Genomic DNA, 16,976 nt, shown 5'->3' with positions numbered 1-16,976 from the left:
AAAATGCTCTAGAAGCTAAAGTCGCAGAAATGTCACACATATTTGGCCTGCAACTTTCTGTGCGACAAATTCAGACAGGAAAAATCTGTATAAATCCTTAGAAAATTATCCCCCAGTGTCTCCATCTGCTGGCGGTATTGAATAAGCATTGCTGCACTGATGGGGTATGCATTAGACGAAAAAAAAGAAGAAAAAGAAGAATAATACGCCCAGAAAAGAGGCGAAAAGGAGAAAAACGTAAAAAAACGTGAAAAAAAAGTAAGAGGAAGAGAAGGGAAAAAAAGGTGGAAATGGGTTTAAAAGTGATTTCGGCGGAGAAATATATATATATATATATATATATATATATATATATACGCGCACACACACACATATATATAAACGTATTCTCCGTTGAGATATTGCAGCCGCTGCTGTGTCCAGGCCCAGGAGCCTTAGCACTGTGCTGTGATGTCACTCAATACCACTGACATCACTAGGTGTAAACAACATCTCTCCTTTGCTGTGTATGTGACTATGGAGCTGTTTGGTGATGTCGTCTATTATGGCCTTCATAGAAGCAACAGGAGATTGTTGCATCCATCTAGAACCCTCAGAACTACAGTGCTATGATGTCACTCACTTCCACAGGCCTTGCAGAGTGTAAACAACAACAACCCAGCTTTGTTGTGTATGTAACCATAGGGATTTGTGATGTCACCTAGAACCTTCACAGCAGCGACAGCTTTATGAGGAGCATCAGCACTGCTCTGCCTGAGCAGAACCATCACCGCCATAGGTTGTCAAATAACCCGGGTTTAACCCACACAGGTAAGTCCAATGGGGTGCAGGCATGTCCTCTATGCTTACAGCTTCCCGTGGGTGTTGGTTTGATACCGTTTGGGGACAGCCAAGGAGGCATCTGCAGGCAACAAAGGTAGGTGTGTGCTTGTGTGTGTGTTTCCTATGCAGATCCTAAGCCCAGTGTCACATGCAAGTAGGAGGAGTAAGAAGGGTTCCTGGCAAATCCGGGTTATGGATTGCATTTAAAAAGGCCCCGTGGGAGTGCAATGGGCCCCTGTCTTGCTGCTTAGCAATAATGGTATGGGTTTAGGTTCTGCTGTGTGTACTGGTGGTTGACTGCCCCCCAGCCCAGAGTGTGCATGGAAAATTGTCTGGCAGCCTCCCTGACAGCAAGCAGTGATAGTGCCCATGAAGGGCACCTTGTTGGGCCCGCCCCTTTCACGGTTATCGCTTCTCGGCCTTTTGGCTAAGATCAAGTGTAGTATCTGTTCTTATCAGTTTAATATCTGATACGTCCCCTATCTGGGGACCATATATTAAATGGATTTTTGAGAACGGGGGCCGATTTCGAAGCTTGCTTCCGTCGCCCTATGCATTGACCCGATATGGCAGTATCTTCGGGTACAGTGCACCACCCCCTTACAGGGTTAAAAAGAAAGATTCCTACTTTCATTGCTACCTGCTTGCTGGCTAGCCAGCTAGCCAGCCCTGTGGGCCTTGCTGCTGCTGCAGCCAAAAAACAAAAGGTGGTGCTGCTGCTGCTTCTGCTGCTTCTGCTTCTGCTTGTGTCTGGCCGCTGTTGGAGCGTCCAGGCACAGGACTTCTGCTGCTGCTGACTAAATGGCCTCCTTAATTGGATCATTTGAGTAGCCAGCACACCTGTGCAGGTAGGGACATGATAGGCAGCTGCCTTGATAGCGGGTGGGTGCTGAATGTTCCTAATTGACAAAATAAGATTAATGCTTATGAAGAAATATAAAATCTCATCCCTTCCCCAATATCGCGCCACACCCCTACCCCTTAATTCCCTGGTTGAACTTGATGGACATATGTCTTTTTTCGACCGTACTAACTATGTAACTATGTAACATAACATGGGGGGGGGGGGGTCTCCTGGCTGTTCACACAGGTGTGTCATTGCTGTACATTGACCATGCATTGCTTCTGTGGTATTGCAAAGGCAAAGACAATTGCTTCCAGCCATCCATTGCACTAATGGATTGGTCATCAGCTGGCTGTCTATGTCCCGCATCAATATAGACCAAAGTACAGAGGGTTAGGCTATGCTATTGTGCACCTACCTGATGCATCAGAAGGTGCGAGGCCCTTGCTAAATTCTGTGCACAGACTTTGAGATCTATACTTTAGACTGTATCTAAACCTGCTCCAACATGGACTGACATTCTGGCCTACTTTCAGCCGATGCGACTTGTCTGTCGCTGAACAGTCGCTTTTTATGTATTCAGCACCTATGTATAATGTTGTAAAAATGCTCTAGAAGCTAAAGTCGCAGAAATGTCACACATATTTGGCCTGCAACTTTCTGTGCGACAAATTCAGACAGGAAAAATCAGTATAAATCCTTAGAAAATTATCCCCCAGTGTCTCCATCTGCTGGCGGTATTGAATAAGCATTGCTGCACTGATGGGGTATGCATTAGACGAAAAAAAAGAAGAAAAAGAAGAATAATACGCCCAGAAAAGAGGCGAAAAGGAGAAAAACGTAAAAAAACTTGAAAAAAAAGTAAGAGGAAGAGAAGGGAAAAAAAGGTGGAAATGGGTTTAAAAGTGATTTCGGCGGAGAAATATATATATATATATATATATATATATATATATATATATATACGCGCACACACACACATATATATAAACGTATTCTCCGTTGAGATATTGCAGCCGCTGCTGTGTCCAGGCCCAGGAGCCTTAGCACTGTGCTGTGATGTCACTCAATACCACTGACATCACTAGGTGTAAACAACATCTCTCCTTTGCTGTGTATGTGACTATGGAGCTGTTTGGTGATGTCGTCTATTATGGCCTTCATAGAAGCAACAGGAGATTGTTGCATCCATCTAGAACCCTCAGAACTACAGTGCTATGATGTCACTCACTTCCACAGGCCTTGCAGAGTGTAAACAACAACAACCCAGCTTTGTTGTGTATGTAACCATAGGGATTTGTGATGTCACCTAGAACCTTCACAGCAGCGACAGCTTTATGAGGAGCATCAGCACTGCTCTGCCTGAGCAGAACCATCACCGCCATAGGTTGTCAAATAACCCGGGTTTAACCCACACAGGTAAGTCCAATGGGGTGCAGGCATGTCCTCTATGCTTACAGCTTCCCGTGGGTGTTGGTTTGATACCGTTTGGGGACAGCCAAGGAGGCATCTGCAGGCAACAAAGGTAGGTGTGTGCTTGTGTGTGTGTTTCCTATGCAGATCCTAAGCCCAGTGTCACATGCAAGTAGGAGGAGTAAGAAGGGTTCCTGGCAAATCCGGGTTATGGATTGCATTTAAAAAGGCCCCGTGGGAGTGCAATGGGCCCCTGTCTTGCTGCTTAGCAATAATGGTATGGGTTTAGGTTCTGCTGTGTGTACTGGTGGTTGACTGCCCCCCAGCCCAGAGTGTGCATGGAAAATTGTCTGGCAGCCTCCCTGACAGCAAGCAGTGATAGTGCCCATGAAGGGCACCTTGTTGGGCCCGCCCCTTTCACGGTTATCGCTTCTCGGCCTTTTGGCTAAGATCAAGTGTAGTATCTGTTCTTATCAGTTTAATATCTGATACGTCCCCTATCTGGGGACCATATATTAAATGGATTTTTGAGAACGGGGGCCGATTTCGAAGCTTGCTTCCGTCGCCCTATGCATTGACCCGATATGGCAGTATCTTCGGGTACAGTGCACCACCCCCTTACAGGGTTAAAAAGAAAGATTCCTACTTTCATTGCTACCTGCTTGCTGGCTAGCCAGCTAGCCAGCCCTGTGGGCCTTGCTGCTGCTGCTGCAGCCAAAAAACAAAAGGTGGTGCTGCTGCTGCTTCTGCTGCTTCTGCTTCTGCTTGTGTCTGGCCGCTGTTGGAGCGTCCAGGCACAGGACTTCTGCTGCTGCTGACTAAATGGCCTCCTTAATTGGATCATTTGAGTAGCCAGCACACCTGTGCAGGTAGGGCATGACATGATAGGCAGCTGCCTTGATAGCGGGTGGGTGCTGAATGTTCCTAATTGACAAAATAAGATTAATGCTTATGAAGAAATATAAAATCTCATCCCTTCCCCAATATCGCGCCACACCCCTACCCCTTAATTCCCTGGTTGAACTTGATGGACATATGTCTTTTTTCGACCGTACTAACTATGTAACTATGTAACATAACATGGGGGGGGGGGGGGTCTCCTGGCTGTTCACACAGGTGTGTCATTGCTGTACATTGACCATGCATTGCTTCTGTGGTATTGCAAAGGCAAAGACAAATGCTTCCAGCCATCCATTGCACTAATGGATTTGTCATCAGCTGGCTGTCTATGTCCCGCATCAATATAGACCAAAGTACAGAGGGTTAGGCTATGCTATTGTGCACCTACCTGATGCATCAGAAGGTGCGAGGCCCTTGCTAAATTCTGTGCACAGACTTTGAGATCTATACTTTAGACTGTATCTAAACCTGCTCCAACATGGACTGACATTCTGGCCTACTTTCAGCCGATGCGACTTGTCTGTCGCTGAACAGTCGCTTTTTATGTATTCAGCACCTATGTATAATGTTGTAAAAATGCTCTAGAAGCTAAAGTCGCAGAAATGTCACACATATTTGGCCTGCAACTTTCTGTGCGACAAATTCAGACAGGAAAAATCAGTATAAATCCTTAGAAAATTATCCCCCAGTGTCTCCATCTGCTGGCGGTATTGAATAAGCATTGCTGCACTGATGGGGTATGCATTAGACGAAAAAAAAGAAGAAAAAGAAGAATAATACGCCCAGAAAAGAGGCGAAAAGGAGAAAAACGTAAAAAAACGTGAAAAAAAAGTAAGAGGAAGAGAAGGGAAAAAAAGGTGGAAATGGGTTTAAAAGTGATTTCGGCGGAGAAATATATATATATATATATATATATATATATATATATATATATATATATATACGCGCACACACACACATATATATAAACGTATTCTCCGTTGAGATATTGCAGCCGCTGCTGTGTCCAGGCCCAGGAGCCTTAGCACTGTGCTGTGATGTCACTCAATACCACTGACATCACTAGGTGTAAACAACATCTCTCCTTTGCTGTGTATGTGACTATGGAGCTGTTTGGTGATGTCGTCTATTATGGCCTTCATAGAAGCAACAGGAGATTGTTGCATCCATCTAGAACCCTCAGAACTACAGTGCTATGATGTCACTCACTTCCACAGGCCTTGCAGAGTGTAAACAACAACAACCCAGCTTTGTTGTGTATGTAACCATAGGGATTTGTGATGTCACCTAGAACCTTCACAGCAGCGACAGCTTTATGAGGAGCATCAGCACTGCTCTGCCTGAGCAGAACCATCACCGCCATAGGTTGTCAAATAACCCGGGTTTAACCCACACAGGTAAGTCCAATGGGGTGCAGGCATGTCCTCTATGCTTACAGCTTCCCGTGGGTGTTGGTTTGATACCGTTTGGGGACAGCCAAGGAGGCATCTGCAGGCAACAAAGGTAGGTGTGTGCTTGTGTGTGTGTTTCCTATGCAGATCCTAAGCCCAGTGTCACATGCAAGTAGGAGGAGTAAGAAGGGTTCCTGGCAAATCCGGGTTATGGATTGCATTTAAAAAGGCCCCGTGGGAGTGCAATGGGCCCCTGTCTTGCTGCTTAGCAATAATGGTATGGGTTTAGGTTCTGCTGTGTGTACTGGTGGTTGACTGCCCCCCAGCCCAGAGTGTGCATGGAAAATTGTCTGGCAGCCTCCCTGACAGCAAGCAGTGATAGTGCCCATGAAGGGCACCTTGTTGGGCCCGCCCCTTTCACGGTTATCGCTTCTCGGCCTTTTGGCTAAGATCAAGTGTAGTATCTGTTCTTATCAGTTTAATATCTGATACGTCCCCTATCTGGGGACCATATATTAAATGGATTTTTGAGAACGGGGGCCGATTTCGAAGCTTGCTTCCGTCGCCCTATGCATTGACCCGATATGGCAGTATCTTCGGGTACAGTGCACCACCCCCTTACAGGGTTAAAAAGAAAGATTCCTACTTTCATTGCTACCTGCTTGCTGGCTAGCCAGCTAGCCAGCCCTGTGGGCCTTGCTGCTGCTGCAGCCAAAAAACAAAAGGTGGTGCTGCTGCTGCTTCTGCTGCTTCTGCTTGTGTCTGGCCGCTGTTGGAGCGTCCAGGCACAGGACTTCTGCTGCTGCTGACTAAATGGCCTCCTTAATTGGATCATTTGAGTAGCCAGCATACCTGTGCAGGTAGGGCATGACATGATAGGCAGCTGCCTTGATAGCGGGTGGGTGCTGAATGTTCCTAATTGACAAAATAAGATTAATGCTTATGAAGAAATATAAAATCTCATCCCTTCCCCAATATCGCGCCACACCCCTACCCCTTAATTCCCTGGTTGAACTTGATGGACATATGTCTTTTTTCGACCGTACTAACTATGTAACTATGTAACATAACATGGGGGGGGGGGGGGGGTCTCCTGGCTGTTCACACAGGTGTGTCATTGCTGTACATTGACCATGCATTGCTTCTGTGGTATTGCAAAGGCAAAGACAAATGCTTCCAGCCATCCATTGCACTAATGGATTGGTCATCAGCTGGCTGTCTATGTCCCGCATCAATATAGACCAAAGTACAGAGGGTTAGGCTATGCTATTGTGCACCTACCTGATGCATCAGAAGGTGCGAGGCCCTTGCTAAATTCTGTGCACAGACTTTGAGATCTATACTTTAGACTGTATCTAAACCTGCTCCAACATGGACTGACATTCTGGCCTACTTTCAGCCGATGCGACTTGTCTGTCGCTGAACAGTCGCTTTTTATGTATTCAGCACCTATGTATAATGTTGTAAAAATGCTCTAGAAGCTAAAGTCGCAGAAATGTCACACATATTTGGCCTGCAACTTTCTGTGCGACAAATTCAGACAGGAAAAATCTGTATAAATCCTTAGAAAATTATCCCCAGTGTCTCCATCTGCTGGCGGTATTGAATAAGCATTGCTGCACTGATGGGGTATGCATTAGACGAAAAAAAAGAAGAAAAAGAAGAATAATACGCCCAGAAAAGAGGCGAAAAGGAGAAAAACGTAAAAAACGTGAAAAAAAAGTAAGAGGAAGAGAAGGGAAAAAAAGGTGGAAATGGGTTTAAAAGTGATTTCGGCGGAGAAATATATATATATATATATATATATATATATATATATACGCGCACACACACACATATATATAAACGTATTCTCCGTTGAGATATTGCAGCCGCTGCTGTGTCCAGGCCCAGGAGCCTTAGCACTGTGCTGTGATGTCACTCAATACCACTGACATCACTAGGTGTAAACAACATCTCTCCTTTGCTGTGTATGTGACTATGGAGCTGTTTGGTGATGTCGTCTATTATGGCCTTCATAGAAGCAACAGGAGATTGTTGCATCCATCTAGAACCCTCAGAACTACAGTGCTATGATGTCACTCACTTCCACAGGCCTTGCAGAGTGTAAACAACAACAACCCAGCTTTGTTGTGTATGTAACCATAGGGATTTGTGATGTCACCTAGAACCTTCACAGCAGCGACAGCTTTATGAGGAGCATCAGCACTGCTCTGCCTGAGCAGAACCATCACCGCCATAGGTTGTCAAATAACCCGGGTTTAACCCACACAGGTAAGTCCAATGGGGTGCAGGCATGTCCTCTATGCTTACAGCTTCCCGTGGGTGTTGGTTTGATACCGTTTGGGGACAGCCAAGGAGGCATCTGCAGGCAACAAAGGTAGGTGTGTGCTTGTGTGTGTGTTTCCTATGCAGATCCTAAGCCCAGTGTCACATGCAAGTAGGAGGAGTAAGAAGGGTCCTGGCAAATCCGGGTTATGGATTGCATTTAAAAAGGCCCCGTGGGAGTGCAATGGGCCCCTGTCTTGCTGCTTAGCAATAATGGTATGGGTTTAGGTTCTGCTGTGTGTACTGGTGGTTGACTGCCCCCCAGCCCAGAGTGTGCATGGAAAATTGTCTGGCAGCCTCCCTGACAGCAAGCAGTGATAGTGCCCATGAAGGGCACCTTGTTGGGCCCGCCCCTTTCACGGTTATCGCTTCTCGGCCTTTTGGCTAAGATCAAGTGTAGTATCTGTTCTTATCAGTTTAATATCTGATACGTCCCCTATCTGGGGGACCATATATTAAATGGATTTTTGAGAACGGGGGCCGATTTCGAAGCTTGCTTCCGTCGCCCTATGCATTGACCCGATATGGCAGTATCTTCGGGTACAGTGCACCACCCCCTTACAGGGTTAAAAAGAAAGATTCCTACTTTCATTGCTACCTGCTTGCTGGCTAGCCAGCTAGCCAGCCCTGTGGGCCTTGCTGCTGCTGCAGCCAAAAAACAAAAGGTGTGCTGCTGCTGCTTCTGCTGCTTCTGCTTCTGCTTGTGTCTGGCCGCTGTTGGAGCGTCCAGGCACAGGACTTCTGCTGCTGCTGACTAAATGGCCTCCTTAATTGGATCATTTGAGTAGCCAGCACACCTGTGCAGGTAGGGCATGACATGATAGGCAGCTGCCTTGATAGCGGGTGGGTGCTGAATGTTCCTAATTGACAAAATAAGATTAATGCTTATGAAGAAATATAAAATCTCATCCCTTCCCCAATATCGCGCCACACCCCTACCCCTTAATTCCCTGGTTGAACTTGATGGACATATGTCTTTTTTCGACCGTACTAACTATGTAACTATGTAACATAACATGGGGGGGGGGGGGGTCTCCTGGCTGTTCACACAGGTGTGTCATTGCTGTACATTGACCATGCATTGCTTCTGTGGTATTGCAAAGGCAAAGACAATTGCTTCCAGCCATCCATTGCACTAATGGATTGGTCATCAGCTGGCTGTCTATGTCCCGCATCAATATAGACCAAAGTACAGAGGGTTAGGCTATGCTATTGTGCACCTACCTGATGCATCAGAAGGTGCGAGGCCCTTGCTAAATTCTGTGCACAGACTTTGAGATCTATACTTTAGACTGTATCTAAACCTGCTCCAACATGGACTGACATTCTGGCCTACTTTCAGCCGATGCGACTTGTCTGTCGCTGAACAGTCGCTTTTTATGTATTCAGCACCTATGTATAATGTTGTAAAAATGCTCTAGAAGCTAAAGTCGCAGAAATGTCACACATATTTGGCCTGCAACTTTCTGTGCGACAAATTCAGACAGGAAAAATCAGTATAAATCCTTAGAAAATTATCCCCCAGTGTCTCCATCTGCTGGCGGTATTGAATAAGCATTGCTGCACTGATGGGGTATGCATTAGACGAAAAAAAAGAAGAAAAAGAAGAATAATACGCCCAGAAAAGAGGCGAAAAGGAGAAAAACGTAAAAAAACTTGAAAAAAAAGTAAGAGGAAGAGAAGGGAAAAAAAGGTGGAAATGGGTTTAAAAGTGATTTCGGCGGAGAAATATATATATATATATATATATATATATATATATATATATATACGCGCACACACACACATATATATAAACGTATTCTCCGTTGAGATATTGCAGCCGCTGCTGTGTCCAGGCCCAGGAGCCTTAGCACTGTGCTGTGATGTCACTCAATACCACTGACATCACTAGGTGTAAACAACATCTCTCCTTTGCTGTGTATGTGACTATGGAGCTGTTTGGTGATGTCGTCTATTATGGCCTTCATAGAAGCAACAGGAGATTGTTGCATCCATCTAGAACCCTCAGAACTACAGTGCTATGATGTCACTCACTTCCACAGGCCTTGCAGAGTGTAAACAACAACAACCCAGCTTTGTTGTGTATGTAACCATAGGGATTTGTGATGTCACCTAGAACCTTCACAGCAGCGACAGCTTTATGAGGAGCATCAGCACTGCTCTGCCTGAGCAGAACCATCACCGCCATAGGTTGTCAAATAACCCGGGTTTAACCCACACAGGTAAGTCCAATGGGGTGCAGGCATGTCCTCTATGCTTACAGCTTCCCGTGGGTGTTGGTTTGATACCGTTTGGGGACAGCCAAGGAGGCATCTGCAGGCAACAAAGGTAGGTGTGTGCTTGTGTGTGTGTTTCCTATGCAGATCCTAAGCCCAGTGTCACATGCAAGTAGGAGGAGTAAGAAGGGTTCCTGGCAAATCCGGGTTATGGATTGCATTTAAAAAGGCCCCGTGGGAGTGCAATGGGCCCCTGTCTTGCTGCTTAGCAATAATGGTATGGGTTTAGGTTCTGCTGTGTGTACTGGTGGTTGACTGCCCCCCAGCCCAGAGTGTGCATGGAAAATTGTCTGGCAGCCTCCCTGACAGCAAGCAGTGATAGTGCCCATGAAGGGCACCTTGTTGGGCCCGCCCCTTTCACGGTTATCGCTTCTCGGCCTTTTGGCTAAGATCAAGTGTAGTATCTGTTCTTATCAGTTTAATATCTGATACGTCCCCTATCTGGGGACCATATATTAAATGGATTTTTGAGAACGGGGGCCGATTTCGAAGCTTGCTTCCGTCGCCCTATGCATTGACCCGATATGGCAGTATCTTCGGGTACAGTGCACCACCCCCTTACAGGGTTAAAAAGAAAGATTCCTACTTTCATTGCTACCTGCTTGCTGGCTAGCCAGCTAGCCAGCCCTGTGGGCCTTGCTGCTGCTGCTGCAGCCAAAAAACAAAAGGTGGTGCTGCTGCTGCTTCTGCTGCTTCTGCTTCTGCTTGTGTCTGGCCGCTGTTGGAGCGTCCAGGCACAGGACTTCTGCTGCTGCTGACTAAATGGCCTCCTTAATTGGATCATTTGAGTAGCCAGCACACCTGTGCAGGTAGGGCATGACATGATAGGCAGCTGCCTTGATAGCGGGTGGGTGCTGAATGTTCCTAATTGACAAAATAAGATTAATGCTTATGAAGAAATATAAAATCTCATCCCTTCCCCAATATCGCGCCACACCCCTACCCCTTAATTCCCTGGTTGAACTTGATGGACATATGTCTTTTTTCGACCGTACTAACTATGTAACTATGTAACATAACATGGGGGGGGGGGGGGTCTCCTGGCTGTTCACACAGGTGTGTCATTGCTGTACATTGACCATGCATTGCTTCTGTGGTATTGCAAAGGCAAAGACAAATGCTTCCAGCCATCCATTGCACTAATGGATTTGTCATCAGCTGGCTGTCTATGTCCCGCATCAATATAGACCAAAGTACAGAGGGTTAGGCTATGCTATTGTGCACCTACCTGATGCATCAGAAGGTGCGAGGCCCTTGCTAAATTCTGTGCACAGACTTTGAGATCTATACTTTAGACTGTATCTAAACCTGCTCCAACATGGACTGACATTCTGGCCTACTTTCAGCCGATGCGACTTGTCTGTCGCTGAACAGTCGCTTTTTATGTATTCAGCACCTATGTATAATGTTGTAAAAATGCTCTAGAAGCTAAAGTCGCAGAAATGTCACACATATTTGGCCTGCAACTTTCTGTGCGACAAATTCAGACAGGAAAAATCAGTATAAATCCTTAGAAAATTATCCCCCAGTGTCTCCATCTGCTGGCGGTATTGAATAAGCATTGCTGCACTGATGGGGTATGCATTAGACGAAAAAAAAGAAGAAAAAGAAGAATAATACGCCCAGAAAAGAGGCGAAAAGGAGAAAAACGTAAAAAAACTTGAAAAAAAAGTAAGAGGAAGAGAAGGGAAAAAAAGGTGGAAATGGGTTTAAAAGTGATTTCGGCGGAGAAATATATATATATATATATATATATATATATATATATATATATATATATATATATATACATATATATATATATATACGCGCACACACACACATATATATAAACGTATTCTCCGTTGAGATATTGCAGCCGCTGCTGTGTCCAGGCCCAGGAGCCTTAGCACTGTGCTGTGATGTCACTCAATACCACTGACATCAATAGGTGTAAACAACATCTCTCCTTTGCTGTGTATGTGACTATGGAGCTCTTTGGTGATGTCGTCTATTATGGCCTTCATAGAAGCAACAGGAGATTGTTGCATCCATCTAGAACCCTCAGAACTACAGTGCTATGATGTCACTCACTTCCACAGGCCTTGCAGAGTGTAAACAACAACAACCCAGCTTTGTTGTGTATGTAACCATAGGGATTTGTGATGTCACCTAGAACCTTCACAGCAGCGACAGCTTTATGAGGAGCATCAGCACTGCTCTGCCTGAGCAGAACCATCACCGCCATAGGTTGTCAAATAACCCGGGTTTAACCCACACAGGTAAGTCCAATGGGGTGCAGGCATGTCCTCTATGCTTACAGCTTCCCGTGGGTGTTGGTTTGATACCGTTTGGGGACAGCCAAGGAGGCATCTGCAGGCAACAAAGGTAGGTGTGTGCTTGTGTGTGTGTTTCCTATGCAGATCCTAAGCCCAGTGTCACATGCAAGTAGGAGGAGTAAGAAGGGTTCCTGGCAAATCCGGGTTATGGATTGCATTTAAAAAGGCCCCGTGGGAGTGCAATGGGCCCCTGTCTTGCTGCTTAGCAATAATGGTATGGGTTTAGGTTCTGCTGTGTGTACTGGTGGTTGACTGCCCCCCAGCCCAGAGTGTGCATGGAAAATTGTCTGGCAGCCTCCCTGACAGCAAGCAGTGATAGTGCCCATGAAGGGCACCTTGTTGGGCCCGCCCCTTTCACGGTTATCGCTTCTCGGCCTTTTGGCTAAGATCAAGTGTAGTATCTGCATTTGGTCTGGTCGGAAGGTGTCTGTGGTACCCCGCTTCTCGGCCTTGGGGGATTGTCTCTCCTTACGGAGGGACTTCACCCCCTTGCTGCTATTGGGGAGCGGGCTTAGTCCACAGACAACGGGTTGCGATCCCCCTGTCTCTGGGACCTTGTGTCTCAGAAGGCATTTTCGGTACGTTGAGCGTTACCTGTAGCTTCGGAAGCACCTAGGGTACCCCCGACCTCTGCCTTGGGTAAGGGTTCCGCTTTTATAGCGGGATTCCGAGCCCCTGCTGCTATTGGGGAAGGGGCTTAGTCCCTGGGTGTGGAAGATGCCGTTCTCCTGGGCTTTCCCCTCTGGGGAAATGTCGATGCGAAATACCATCCGCATAGAGGTGTCGGAGAGCCATCGTCAGTTGAAGAACCTCCGCTTCATTGCGGAGGTGATTCTTCTTGACTACTTCCGCCTCAATAGGGAGGACATCCTGTGTCTAAATGACCAGGAAAGCCGTGGCCTGTATACCGTCACCTTCACGGCCACGGCGTGTTGCGATAACATCTATGCAACCTTGTCTGGTGCGGACCAGAGGGACGATCGACTCGACGGTCTTTCGTTCCAGTTCCTCTATGGTGAGGAACATATACCGTTGGTGGTGGCTATGCACAGCCCTCATGTGACCACGGAGGATATAGCCACTTTTCTTCGGCGATACTGCGAAGAGGTGCGATTCGCAAACAAAATCTTGAACTCCGTGCGGTTCTGGAACGGCAAGAGGAAGTTCTGGGTCAAGCTCCGTAAGGATCCCGGTGGTATTGGGGGTCTTTGCCATCCGCCCCCAAATTTTGCCATCGGGAGAGTTCGGGGCTTCCTGTTCTATCCTCAAATGCCTATGTATTGCCGAAATTGCTTGAGGTTTGGCCACACCCAGGAGACCTGCGGCACGGAGCGTGTGATTCGCTGCAATAGGTGTGGCCAAGAAGGTCACATAGCCTCAAGATGTAGCCATACGATAAGGTGCAACCTCTGCGGAGAGGAAAATCACGATTTTAATTCCTGTCCCCATAAAGCAAAAACTACGATGGGTGGGTCAAGGCTGGGCCCACCCAAAGAGGGGACAGGACAAAAGACGTCCTTTTTTAAGATGCCCAAACCCCAGATGGCAGGTACTGATGGGTCCAGGCCCAAGACCTCTGGTGCTCCATCGGGGGGCCCACCGGTGGTAGTGCTAGGGGGAGGCCATGGGGATTCCACGAAGCCCGGGCGGGTGATCGAGTTTACTGCCCGGGAAATTGAAAGACGTCGATCGACTTCCTACCTGGCTCAAGAGCCCGCCGAAACTTCTGAAGGGGGCTCACCTGTGGCGGGTGGCAGCCGACGGGCCTCGGTGGGGGCAAAGGTGGACCCAAAATTACAGCATAAGCCAGGTACTGGCTTGGCCCAGGGTCGCCCTGCTCCGGACGAAGAGGCCCCGGTGAAAGCCCGCCGGAAGGGGAGCCAGGTGGCCAGGTCTGAGCCCGGTCCTGTTACTCCGCCTATACAGGACAGGGCCAAGAAGACAAGTGGCGCCAAACCAGGGTTTGCTGCCCCGCCAGCAGTGGACCCGGTGGGTAAAACTGGCCATCGTCGATCGATGGGGAAGTTGGAGCAACAGTCCTCAGCAACGCTTGCTGGGGAACAAGCGATGAAAACTTCCCAAGGTAGCGGCAAAGGTTCCGGAAAAGAGGCCTCACAGGCCCCTGTGCAGCAGTTCCAGTCGTCAAATGATGAAAGAAGACGCAGATCCATCAGCCGGGGGCCAGAGATTACATCGAGTGAGAGCAACACAGAGGATATGGACAGCAGTGTGACATTTAAAAGACAAAGAGAAGAAGAAGAGGAAGACATTCAAAGGAAAGCGGCGTGCCGTAGTTCGGACGAGAGCGAGCTCAGGGTCGGGGCATCATCGATCTCAAGCTCCGACCCTCAGAACATCAAGGAGCTGATGACCCCGCAGGCGGGGGATGACGGTACGCAGCTTATTATTGACTTTGATTCTCCAAGCACGGACTCTCCATAAACTATGCCTATCCCTGTAAAAATTGCCTCACTCAATGTGAGGTCCTTAAAGAGCCCTGATCGCAGGGCTGCTTTATTTTCTTATCTAGAGACATGTGACTTTGACCTTTGCCTGCTACAAGAATGTGGAATCCCTAGTAAAATGGACTATAAAGACTTAAAAGAAGACTGGAAGCTGGGCCCATCCATATGGTCCGGTGCAAATGACTGTCGTTCTGTGGGTGTTGGGCTGCTCTGCCGAGGCCAGTCCTTTTCTATTCATACAGTAACTGAGATTGTGCCTGGCAGAGCTCTTTTAATTCATCTATATTTTAATGGACTTTTAATTCGTGTTTTAAATGTGTATGCCCCTCCTGATAAACAGGAGCGGGCAGAACTATTTGAAATTTTACCACTGTTTTGTGTTGGGTCTTCCCCCCTGCTGGTGGGAGGTGATTTTAACTGCATACGTGATGGGGAACACCGGCAGGGTGGGGATATTAATCGTAAAGACCGCACTTCTTACCTGCTTAAAAATTTTATTGATGATTTTAATTTGAAAGATTGCTGGAAGGATCTCTTGCCGGAGGACCCAGGCGCCACATGGTCCAATGGAAGAGTGAGCTCCAGAATCGATTTTATTTTTTCCTCTAGAGCTTTTAAACCCCTGAAATGCACGCTCGAGCAGAATATCTTCTCTGATCATAAGCTCCTCTTGGTGGGCCTGGAGCTAGAGGGGGAGCAAAAAGCAAAAAGGGGCCTCTGGAGATTAAACACCACACTCCTAGAGGACCCTGAGATAAAAGAGGAGTTTGTGCGGACCTACCAGTGCTGGCAATCACAAAGAAAACCCCACGAGCCTATGCTGCACTGGTGGGAGGGCACCAAATCTAAAATCAGATTTTTTTTTATCAAAGCAGGTAAGAAGAAGGCAAAAATGGAAAAACAGTGGTTTTATGTTCTTAACATGCGTTTAAATGTACTTTTTAAATTGAAAGAAGCTGGTATGGATGTAGAAAATGATATTTTAAACCTTAAAACTGAAATAAAACATGCCATAGAAAAGAAAGGGAAACAAATCATTTTTAACTCACATGTGCAGCACCTGGAGGAGGGCGAGAAATGTTCCCGTTTCTTTTTTAAAAAAGTGATGAATAGGAGGGATATCATCCAGAACCTTGAGGGTGAATCCACTCCAAAAGGCATGTTAGATGCAGTTTTTAACTTCTACCAGCTTCTTTTTAATAAGAAAGATCTTAATCCATCCTTTTTAGAACATGTTCTTAATTCCCTTGATTTTAAGCTAGATGTTTTAGACCAGGAGGTTTTATCCCGTGATCTTAACTTAGATGAACTTTTATTTGTTTTTAAAAGTTTTTCTAGTGGGAAGGCCCCTGGGGAAGATGGTTTACCCATCGAATTTTATTTAGCTTTTTGGGATATTTTAAAGGATGATATGGTTTTATTGTATAAAGAAACTTTTATTGTTAATGAACTTCCCCCTTCCTGGAGGAGGGGGATTGTATCATTACTTTTTAAAAAAGGTGAAAAGGATATGCTAAAAAATTGGCGCCCCATCACACTTTTAAATGTCGATTATAAAGTTTTAGCCAAGTTATTAGCTGTCCGTTTTAAACCTTTTATTCATAAATTAGTTCACCCAAATCAGGTTTGTGGGGTACCTGGAAGGTCTATAGCTGAATCCCTAAATATTTTAAGAGATGTTTTATGGTATTTTAAGGATAGAAATCAAACTGTAGCAATTTTATCCTTAGACTTTGAAAAAGCCTTTGATAGGGTCTCCCATGAATACCTGTTTTTAGTTCTTAAAAAGATGGCAGTGCCTGAAACGATTTTAAGCCGAATCATGCTTTTATACCGATCCTGTTTTAGTCAAGTCTCTGTTAATGGCTTTTTAACCAGCGGTGTTCCTCTTTTATCAGGTGTCAAACAGGGCTGCCCCCTGTCCCCACTCCTTTTTATTTGCGCAATCGAACCACTGATGGCCCTCCTCAGAAAAGACCGGGTAGTAAGAGGCGTACCGATACCTGGTGGAGGAGGGACCCATCTAAAGGTGTTGGGGTACATGGATGATGTCACCATACTGTGCCCGGACTCTCCATCCATGAGGGGGGCATTGAGGAACACCAGCTATTTCTGCGAGGTCTCTGGTTTTAAGCTAAACACAGATAAATGTGACTGTTTTTATATTGGCTCCTGGGATTCATCCATCACCCCAGGAGTCACAATGCAACAGGATC

The 16,976-nt window shown here is 46.4% G+C and overlaps 5 non-coding genes and 1 pseudogene across 5 annotated transcripts; all 6 read left to right on the top strand.

Moving 5' to 3' along the window:
• The first annotated feature begins 1,229 nt into the window (after positions 1-1,229).
• Positions 1,230-1,420, top strand: LOC130312679 (U2 spliceosomal RNA). The gene has a single exon (XR_008860774.1). It is a non-coding gene; the product is annotated as a U2 spliceosomal RNA (small nuclear RNA).
• Positions 1,421-3,504: 2,084 nt separating this feature from the next.
• Positions 3,505-3,695, top strand: LOC130312678 (U2 spliceosomal RNA). Its single transcript, XR_008860773.1, has one exon. It is a non-coding gene; the product is annotated as a U2 spliceosomal RNA (small nuclear RNA).
• Positions 3,696-5,795: 2,100 nt separating this feature from the next.
• On the top strand, positions 5,796-5,986 carry LOC130312677 (U2 spliceosomal RNA). Its single transcript, XR_008860772.1, has one exon. It is a non-coding gene; the product is annotated as a U2 spliceosomal RNA (small nuclear RNA).
• A 2,076-nt stretch (positions 5,987-8,062) lies between these two features.
• On the top strand, positions 8,063-8,254 carry LOC130312682 (U2 spliceosomal RNA). The gene has a single exon (XR_008860777.1). It is a non-coding gene; the product is annotated as a U2 spliceosomal RNA (small nuclear RNA).
• Positions 8,255-10,342: 2,088 nt separating this feature from the next.
• On the top strand, positions 10,343-10,533 carry LOC130312676 (U2 spliceosomal RNA). The gene has a single exon (XR_008860771.1). It is a non-coding gene; the product is annotated as a U2 spliceosomal RNA (small nuclear RNA).
• A 2,124-nt stretch (positions 10,534-12,657) lies between these two features.
• LOC130312684 (U2 spliceosomal RNA) lies at positions 12,658-12,875 on the top strand (annotated as a pseudogene).
• The last annotated feature ends 4,101 nt before the right edge of the window (positions 12,876-16,976 follow it).

This window comes from Hyla sarda, unplaced genomic scaffold, assembly GCF_029499605.1.
Source record: "Hyla sarda isolate aHylSar1 unplaced genomic scaffold, aHylSar1.hap1 scaffold_1720, whole genome shotgun sequence".
Taxonomy (NCBI): Eukaryota; Metazoa; Chordata; class Amphibia; order Anura; family Hylidae; genus Hyla; species Hyla sarda.
The sequence above is the reverse complement of the archived record's forward strand: the minus strand, read 5'-3'. Positions and strand labels throughout refer to the sequence as shown.